Raw genomic sequence first — 10,510 nt, 5'->3', positions numbered from 1 at the left:
TCTGCAGTCTTAGAAATCCACTGGGGGCCTTGAAACATATCTCTTGAGGATAGGGGCCATTACTGTAGATATTTGCTTCTAGTAGAGCAGCAAAAACCCTGAGCTATGAACTGAGAAATCGATCCTAGCTCCAGCTCTGGCAGGAAAGAGAGTGTGGTGCCCAGCAATAAGGAGAGGAGAAAGGCTCCTTACTTAGTTACAAATCACCCCCATGGGGGCCACATGGTCTACCCCAGCCTAGGGTTATTCATCAAGTTTATGTTTATGTTGCCTTAAGTGGAGATTAGAACACAGACTGAATTAAAATTTTGGAAACTGGATTAGAAATAGATGACCAGTTACGATTTCTGAAGTGCTGTGATTGCCTTTGCTCAACATTCGTAGAGTGTAATTATTAAAGTTGCCCTGTGGTAATTCAGAGGCTATGCGTTCTGGTGGGGAAAGCACTGTATTGGGAATGAGAGGACCTGGGTTTGGGCCTTGGTCTTCAGCAAATCAGATAATCTCTCCAAGCTTCCTCCCTCCCACCTTTCCTTCCCACCTTCTTTCTTTTTAAATCAACTTTATTGAGGTAAAATTTACATACAATAAAATGCACCCATTTTAAGTGTACAGTCCATAGGTTTTGGTAAATGTATACGTTCACCATAATCAATACATACAACTTTTCCATCAGCCCCAAAATTTAACTTTTGCCCCTTTGCAGTCATTCTTCCCCTGCTCCCCAGCGCTAGACAACAACTAACTGATCTGCTGTCATTCTAAATTAGTTTAGCGTATTTTAGAATGTTGCATAAATAGGATCATACAGTGTGTATTCTTTTGCATCTGGCTTATTTCACTCAGCATGTTTTTGAGATTCATTCGTGCTGTTGTATCAAGAGTTATTCCTTTATATTGCTATGTAATATTTCATTACATGAATATTCCTCAGTTTGTTTACTCACTTATTGATGGCCATTTGGTGTTTGTCTCTTATAAACAAAGCCATTATGAACATTTGTGTAACAGTCTTATTGTTGGCATATGTGTTCATTTCTCTTGGGCAGAAACCTGGGAGAGAAATTGTTGGGTCTTCTGGTAAATATATTTAAACATAAAAGATGACCAAAACTTTCCCATTTTATATGAGCATTCTGATTGCTTCATATTCTGGCCAACATTGGTTATTGTCAATAGTTTAAATTGTTGCCATTTCAACGCATGTGAAGTGATTTGTGAAGTGTACTGTGATTTTAATTTTAATATTCTCAGTGACTCATTGTATATTTTTATGTTATTGACCATTTATATATATTCTTTTTTGAAACATCTGTTCATATGTTTTAACCTTTTAAAAACTGGGTTGTTTTCTTATTATTTAGCTGTACATAGTCTTTGTTCGGATATATAGAATGCCAACAGTTTGTCCAGTTTGATGTGTTCCTCAAGTAGTTGAAGTTTTATATTGGATAAAATCCAATTTATCAATTTTGTTCTTTTAGAGTTAGTGATTTTTCTGTCTTGTCTAAGAGATGTTTGCCTATGCCAAAGTCATGATGATGTTCTCCATGATTTCTTCCAGTAGTTTTAAAGATTTAAACTTTTACATTTAGGTCTATTGTGCATTTCAAGTAAATTTTTTATATAATGAAAGGTAAGATTGAGGTTAATTTTTTTTTCCATGGGAATACTAGTTCCAGCTCCATTTTAAAAATGCTCTTTCCCCCATTGTGTTACATAATTGCCTTTATTGAAAACCAGTTTACCATATATGTGTGGGTATAATTTTTAACTATTTTGTTCATTTATGTTTGTCTTTCCTTACGCCAATACCACATTTTCTTAATTATAATAGCTTTATATTAAAATCAGGTAATATAAATCCTCTGTTCTTTTTTAAAGTTCATTCGGTAAATATATGACCTTTGAATTTCCATGTAAATTTTAAAATCAATTTGTCAATTTATTTAAAAAGTCCTACTGAAATTTGAATTGGAATTGTGTTGAGGTGATAGTTAAATTGGGGATCATTGATATCTTAACCGTACCAATCTATAAATAGAAATGTCTCTCAATTTATTTAGATTTTATTTAATTTCTCTCAGTACTTTTTTGTTTTCAGTGTACTGATCTCACATATATTTTGTTAAATTTATCCCCAAGTACATACTATTAATTTTTATATATCTTATGTTCTGTGACCTTGCTAAATTTACTTATTTGTTTTAGTTGTGTGTTTATAGATTCCATAGACCTATAACCTATAATCCTTGGAATCTATAAAATTTATACACATATAATAATGTCATCCATGAACAATTTTTCTTCATCCTTTCTAATATGTGTATCTTTCATTTACTTGTCTTGCTTTATTATACTGGCTACAATTTCTAATCTGACACTGAATAGAATTGGTAGAGGATTATTCCTGCCTCATTCCTGATCTTGGTGAAAAATTAATTAGCATGTCACCATTATGTATGATCATGTTAGGTTTAGCTTTTTCATAGATGCCCTTTATCAGACTGAGAAAAACATTGGTAGTTTCCTAGGTTACTGGCAGTTTTGATCAAGAAAGGATGTGAATTTTGTCAGATGTTTGGGTTTTTTTTTTTCCTGTATCTATTGGAACAATTATATGTTTCCTTTTAGTTTGTTAACATGGCAAGTTACATTTAGTAAATTTTGAATGTTAAAATGCCCTTGCATTCTCAAGATAACCCCCTCTTGGTCATGATGTATTTTTTTGCCATATTGTTAGATTTGATTTGCTATTTCTTAAAAAAATTATTCTATGTTATGAAGGGCATTGGTCTGTAGTTTTCATTTCCTGTATTTTCTTTTTCTGATTTTGGTTACACAATAATGCTGGCCCCATAAAATGAGTTGGGAAATATTTCCTCTTTCTCTATTTTCTGAAATGTTTTACTGTGGAAGAATTTTAAAATATATATATATTCAATTTCTTTGTTCGATTAGGGCAATGATGGTTATTTAATTATTTTTGAGTGTTTTAATAGTTTGTGATTTTCAAGAAATTTGTCTGTTTTGCCTCTGCTATCAAGTTTGACATAAAATCATTCATAATATTTCCTTATCCTATTGTCTGTAGGATCTTCAGCAATATCTGCCCTTATATTCTTTATATTGGTAATTTACATCTTCTCTCTCTAGCTCGAGGTTACCAATTATATTTTGAAAGGCTTCTTTTGGAAGTTCTTTTGAAAGAACTTTTGAGTTTTATTTATTATTTTTTTTAATTGCTTATCTTTTTTTTTGTTATTTATGCTTTTATTTTTACTTTTCCTTCCTCCTACTTCTTTTAGGTATAATTTGCTTTTCTAAGTTATTAAAGTTGAAGTCTAGATGGTTAATTTAAGATTTTTTTCTAATATAAACATTCAGACATATATTTCCCTTTAAGTACTATTTTAGCTGTACCCCATAAGTTTTGATATTCGTGTTTTCATTATAATTTGGTTAAAATATTTTCTAATTTCTCTTTTAGGTTCTGGGTAATTTTGTAATTTGTTCTTTACCAAATATTTGGGTGTTTTCCAGATGTCTTCTGTTATTGATATCTAATTTAATCCTGTCATATTCAGAGGACATTCTTAGTATGATTTTAATCCTTTTACATATATTGAGATATACATTTTGGTCCAGCATATTGTGTGACTTGGCGAAAGTTCAGCATGCAGTAAAAAAGGATGTGCATTCTCTAGTTGTTAGGTCTAGTGTTCTATAACAGTTAAGTCAAAATGGTTAATCATGTTTTCTAAGACACTGATTTTGGGGGATGTGTGCATACTAGTTTTATTCATTAATGAGAAAGAATAGGTTTCTTTGCAATATATTTCCAAAACCATATATTATCTTTGAATTCTCATATTTATTTGCTCTGATTTCCAATATGGTATGTGTTGAGCCTTAAGTATAGATTTATCTATTTCTCCTTTCAATCTGTCAGGGTTTGCTTCATATATTTTGAATCACCGAGATTAGTTGAATATAAATTTAGAATTGTTATGTCTTCTGAATATATTGTCCCTTTAATCATTTTGAAATATTTCTTTTTATATCTGGTAATATTACTTGTCCTAAAATCTATTTTTCTGATATTAATACAGCCACTTTATTATTTAAAATTAGTGTTTTCATGACATATTCTTTTCCTGCTTTTAACCTATCTGCTTCTTTAAAGAATTTTCCATAAACTTAAAATAGGTGAGTCTTGCTTTGTTATTCATTGTGACAATCTCTCTCTCTCAGTTGAAGTGCTTAGACTATATATGTTTAATGTAATTATTAATATGTTTTGGTTTACCATCTTGATATTTGTTTCCTAAATGTCCTATGTGTTATTTTCTCCATTTCCTCTTTTCCTGACTTCTCTTGGATACATGACTTTCTAGTTTCCATTTCATTTTGTCTATAGGTTTATTAGCTATATCTTTTTGCTTTTCCTTTTGAGAAGTTGCTCTAGGACTTATGGCATACATCTTAAAATCATCACAGTCTACATTCAAATATTATTGTCACTTCACTTATAAAACATAAATTTTAATCACATTTACTCACATATTTACCATTTGTGACATTCTTTATATCCTTGTATAGAGTTGAGTTTCCATCTATTAGTATTTTGCTTCTGCCTGAAGCATTTTCTTTAACATTTCCAGTAGTGCTGAATGTTGCTGATAAATTCTCTCAGCCTTTGTGTTATTGATAGAAGTTTTATTTTACCTTATATTTGAAAGGTATTTCTTCTGGTTGTAAAATTCTATGTTGACGGTTTTTTCTTTATTTCAGTACTTTAAAGAATTTCTTTCAATGTCTTCTGGCTCACATTGTTGCTGACAAAAAGTCAGTAATAATTCTTATATTTGTTCTCTGTATATAACGTGTCACATATTTCCTTTGGGTTTCTTTGAAGGCTTATTTTTCTCACTGGATTTTGAGCAATTCAGTTATTATATACTTTGGTATGATTTTCATTTGTTAATCCTACTTGAGATTCATTGAGATTCTTGAATCTGTTAGTTTACAGTTTCTATCTAAAAAAATTAGAAATGTTTTATCCATTATAACTTTAAATATTATTTCCACTTCCTCTTTTTATTTTCTGGGGCTCCCACTATACATATGTTAGATTGTTTAATATTATCCCATAAGCCACTAGGCTCTATTAATTTTCTTTTTCAATCTTTTCTCTCAGTGCTTTAGTTTGGATAATTTCTGTACATATGTTTTCAAAGTAACTGACCATTGTTCAATTTGCTCTTAATCCCATCAAGTGGGTTTAAAATGTTTTTAGATATAAAGATAGAACTTTTCCATACCAGTTGTAAATCAACTCTATCCTACACAAACACAGATATGACTTCCTATGTCAGGGTTTCTATGCAGAACTCTTTTAATAGATGGCAACTGAATTACAAGTTAGTGTTCAACCAATCTTAAGTATACATAAGAGATCTTGATAGTCCTACACCTGGCCCTGGTCTTACGTTAGGGATAAATTGAAGTAATAATAGCTCACCACAGGAATTTGAATTCTCTAGATGTGTATTCTATTTTGGCTTTTCATCAGTTTGGTTCCTCCTTCATACATATACCTTTTACACATATAGAAATATTCCATATTTGAAAAATTACATTATATTTATACATTTGCATTATGTTTAGATGATATTGAGCATTCGGTGATCTGGTTCTTAGGTTTCTTTTGCAATATGTTTCCAAAATCGTTTATTAACTTTGAATTTTCATATTTATTTATTCTGATTTCCAATATGGTATGTGTAAAAATACTCTGGAAAAAACCTATGCTACTCTCTATATAATAAAGCTTTGATGAATAATATACCATATTCTAATTTTGAAAGTAAAATATAACATTATTATTGAAAATATTCTGAATTTATTTTATTCATGGGCATAACTGCTTTGTCTTTAAAAGCATCTGTTCAAAAACATTTTTGTTTTACATTTACTTTTAACTAACGTATTCATAAAGTAGAACAAAATGTTCCGTCATGAAAAAAGTTCATCATATAAATGTATAATATCAAAGTACACATTTACTACTGTAATTTTTGTGAGGTTACTAAAATAAAAATGTAGACTTTGAAAATTACATATTTTTCAAAATTACATATTTCTGTAAATTTATTGTAGTTGAAATAATTCTTGAATAGAAAATATTTTGTTCACTTAAATACAATAAATAATTATATAAAATATGATAGGAAAGGCTTTCATTGATATTATAAAATAAGAATATAATGGATAAAACTAAAGAAATACTCATAAAGAGTAAATTATAAGTTCTTAGCAGATGATACCAATAAAACCACAAAAATGTTTGGAAAAAGTAGAATTCGAAATGACTCACAAATATGTGTAAAGATGTGCTACTCTTGGACATAATTATTTAAACACTATCTTATGTTGCATAAATATGTACTGCTTAACATTATTATAATTTTAATTTCATGTTTTTACAATTTTAATTTAAACACTTGTCAACATTGGATTATATTTTATTATTTAGAGATGAATATATCTCTAACTTAAAACTTTCATTAATTATTTAAGTCTATATTACACAGCAGAGGAGAAAAAATAATTATTAGGTATCTTAAATGTTTTCATAAGATGTAACTATTTCTATTAAAGTTGGAGAAAAAAACAGGAATTATAACATGTTAACATAATTTAGAATTATCTGACTTAATTTATTAAATAATTTTATTAAATATCCTTTCTGTTTTCTAAACTTGGTTGTTGGGGGACTTCAGTGAAAGAGAAACTATGTATATTATCCTGTTAAATAAAATAAAAATGTTTAAAATCATATTATTTTTATAAATGAACTTGAGATATTTGGTACTTAGGTTTTAGTGACAAACGTATATTAAATCATCAATTATTTTAGAGAAGAAAGTGTTTTTTAACTTCCCTACATATTATTTCTTAACGTAGAAAAAACTGAAATCTATCATGACAAATATTAATATTTATATATTTAAAATATATAAATAACACGATATTGAAGAATATCTTTTTATATTGTTACCAAAAATCTTGCTCGTGGGAGTAAGGGTGTTGATTTTATACCCAGATATAGATTAAATCTGATACCTAAACTACGATTAAAGGCTAAATGGCACAGAATTCCTAAAATGTGGAGTTTTTGACTTTATAAACTACCAAACATACAAACGGCTATCAATTGCCTTTTATATATAAAATCTATAAAAATAGATCTCATTAAAAAAATAAGTCTTCTCTATAACTAGGATAAAACATTGAATTAAGACATAAGTAAGGCATTAAACATTTGATCCATAAAATTTATACTTAGTCTCACTCAATTTTGACAGTGACATGGCAGAGGCAGGCACGAAGCACAAGAAGTCGGGAACTGTGTCATCATTTAAATGAGTATTCCTAAAAGGTTAAAGAGTAAAGATAAGAAAGCCCAGGAGGTGACAGAGATGCCCTTTGCACACTGTGTTTCTTTTCTCCCCTGAGCGTATGAAGCTAAAGATTGCTGGGTCACCATATTGAGAAAGGGGTGAAGTAGTTACGTCAATTAACATCCAGACCAGGACACCTAAAGACTTTTAGTAGGAATGAAATCCTGCATTTCACAGACAGTGCAGAGGGACCACCAGCTAACACTTGACTCAGGATTACTATGCTGTCATCAGCCTGTTTGCCTACAAAATCAAGTTGGCCTGGAGGCGTGGGGTGGGGGGTAGGGGGGTGGGGGTGGGGACAGGAATGGGAGACATCACCTCAGTGTTCTCATCCATTACAGTGTTACCATCCCCTCCTTTCTCAATGACGCCTTGCACCTGGTGGTCCTGAAGATAGCCTAGGATCCCGGCCTTTTCAGCCAGAGTCTGTGTGTAGAAAGTTCCAGAGGCCTCACCATGGACTCAGTCTAAGAGCCAAGCGGGGCCTGTGGAGACGAGCAGCCTGGTGACCCTGGGTGTGAAGAAGCAGGTTGCTGGGAAGAATGCTCCTTGCTCGACCAAGTCTTCCGGATTGTTACATGGAGTCTACCATTGATTTTCCATACAGAGCAATAAATCATGGGGATTGGGCGCCCACCTACCACCTGTCCCTCCACAAAAAGTGATTGACTCGTCCACAAGAGTGGACGTGGCGGAACCCTCTGAGACTGAAGCTAGCGTGTCCTCCCTCCCTGACCGTGCACACGCACGTGCCTTTCCACCTCACGCAGGACATCGCGAGAACGCTTTGAGCACCTAGGCTGCACAGTTGCCCGGACCAAACTTGAGTCTGCGCAACAGGCTCTTGGCACAGGAGGGCCAGCTGATTGCTGCGCAGCTGCAGGAGCATCGCCTCTGGGCCTCGGTCTCCCAAGTTTTGCCTCAACCTGCGGCCCATGGGGGTGGAGGAATACAGGGGGAGTAGGGTGGTGTCAGACGCAAGGTCCTGCTGCTGGGCCCGAGGTCTTCATCCCTGAGGATGGCCAGCATTTTGAGAACTGCCTGGTGACTATGGGGTGAAGGATGTGCAGCATCAAGGCAGGGGCCGGCCTGGGTGTTTCGCAGTTCCGACTCGAACCGTTGGTCTTTGTCCTTCTTTTTGGGAAAGAGGCTCCTGGCATCTCTGTCCTGTCCCTGGGCTGGGGGCTGAGTGAGGGACTCAGGCACAGGTGGCCCTCTGCTGTGAAAATAGTCTTATATATCAAGAAACAATATGTCAAGCATCATAAACTAATTCATTTTCTCACCGAAAAAATATGTAAATAAATAATTTTTTAGTTGTTAGTTTTCATTTCTAGAAATCTCATTTGGCTCCTTTTTGTATTTTCTATTTCTCTCATTATATTCATGTCTTTCTTTAAATCCTTGAGCTTATTTATAATAACTGTGTTAACATTTTTCAGGTAATTTCATCATCTTTGTCATCTCTATGTCTGTTTTGATTTACTGATTTCCCCCTAGATTATTTGTCATATTTTCCTGCCACTTTGTATGTCTAGTGATTATTGATGGAATGATGGAGGATGTGAATATTATGCTGATGAGTGGCTGGATTTATTTTTCTTCCTTTAATGAGTTTGAATTTTGTTTTGGCAGGTATTTATTTTGTGGATCAGCTTGGTCCTTTATAGGCTGTTTTTAACTTTTATTAAAGTAGGCAAAGAGTAGTGTAGGGTTAACTCAGAAGACTGATAGCTGGTCGGCCAGTAGCCAAGAAAGACTACACAAATTGCTTTCAGCGGTGCCTACTCTCAAGGATGTTTTCTGCTGCTCCCATAGACATTATCTGCTCCTGGAACCAAGCAGCACATCTTGCCCCCATCAGTCTGAGAAGGTGGCTGCTCCCCCAATGATATGACCCTCTCCTTCTGCTTGTGTGCATAAAAATCTCTGCTTGCTCTTGGTCAGCAGCTTTATTCCTGAAGTTTCAACTGTCTGCTGCTGAAGCTTCTGTACCTTGTGAGTAATAAACAGCATTCCTTACCCCTCTGGTCCTCCTAGTGTTTCTTCCGGAATATCCAAACCCGGGTGCAAGTTCCAGGTCTGGGTCTCCTGCATTACAAGTAGCTTTTATTTTAGGGTTAATTTAGCCTGACTTCTAGGGTACGTCTCTTCTGGGGCCTATACTAATGCCCTACTGTTAGTGTGTTTTCTTCACTTGAGCTGGTTGGAACGCAAATGTTCCTGTGGCTATAAAGAGCTCTAGGAATTATTCATCTTATAAGCTTCGGTAGTTATTCTGTGACTGACTTGTGGAAATTACTCTATATACGTACAACTTAATATTCAACAAAAATTCAAGAGTAGCCCTATTCAAATTTCCGAGGCATGTTCTCTGTGTAGCTCCCTCTTCTCCAGTACTGTCCCATATTATAACCACCTTAGCCTCCCAAAAATCAGATGTCTGTATTCTCAATTTAGTAAGACTTCCATGCACTGTTTAGGTTCCATGCACTGTTTAGGTTCCCTCGTTATGTGTGAACTCGTTATGCAGAAACTACCTGCAAGAAAACTGGAAAATTTGTTGTGCTCACATTACTTGCTTTTGTTCTTGCAACGATTACAGCTTTGCACTGCCCATTTTCCAATAACCGAAAACAGTTGATTCATACATTTTGTCTAGGTTTATATTTGTTTACAGTTGAAGAACAAGCCTGTTACTAGATAATTCAATTTGGATGGAAGTGGAAGTCCTCTGAGTCTATTTCTTATTCAATAAATTATAGGTTCTAACAATATTTCCCGGCCTATTTCACTAGATGGTTATAAAGATAAAATGAGATAATGTACATGAAAGTGCTCTGTAAGCTATAAAGTATTTTACTAACCTGAGGTATAATAATAACAATAATAATCATGATTAAATAAATCAGTAAGCCTTTCTGCAAGGCATAACTCTTAGTGATTAAAGAATATTACAAAGAAATACCTCCACCTTAGAGAGGTATGATACATACATACAAGACTCAGGACTCTCAGTCTTGGGATAGAAGAAAACAGCT

This window comes from Pteropus medius, unplaced genomic scaffold, assembly GCF_902729225.1.
Source record: "Pteropus medius unplaced genomic scaffold, Ma_sr-lr_union100, whole genome shotgun sequence".
Taxonomy (NCBI): Eukaryota; Metazoa; Chordata; class Mammalia; order Chiroptera; family Pteropodidae; genus Pteropus; species Pteropus medius.
Note: the sequence above shows the minus strand (reverse complement) of the source record.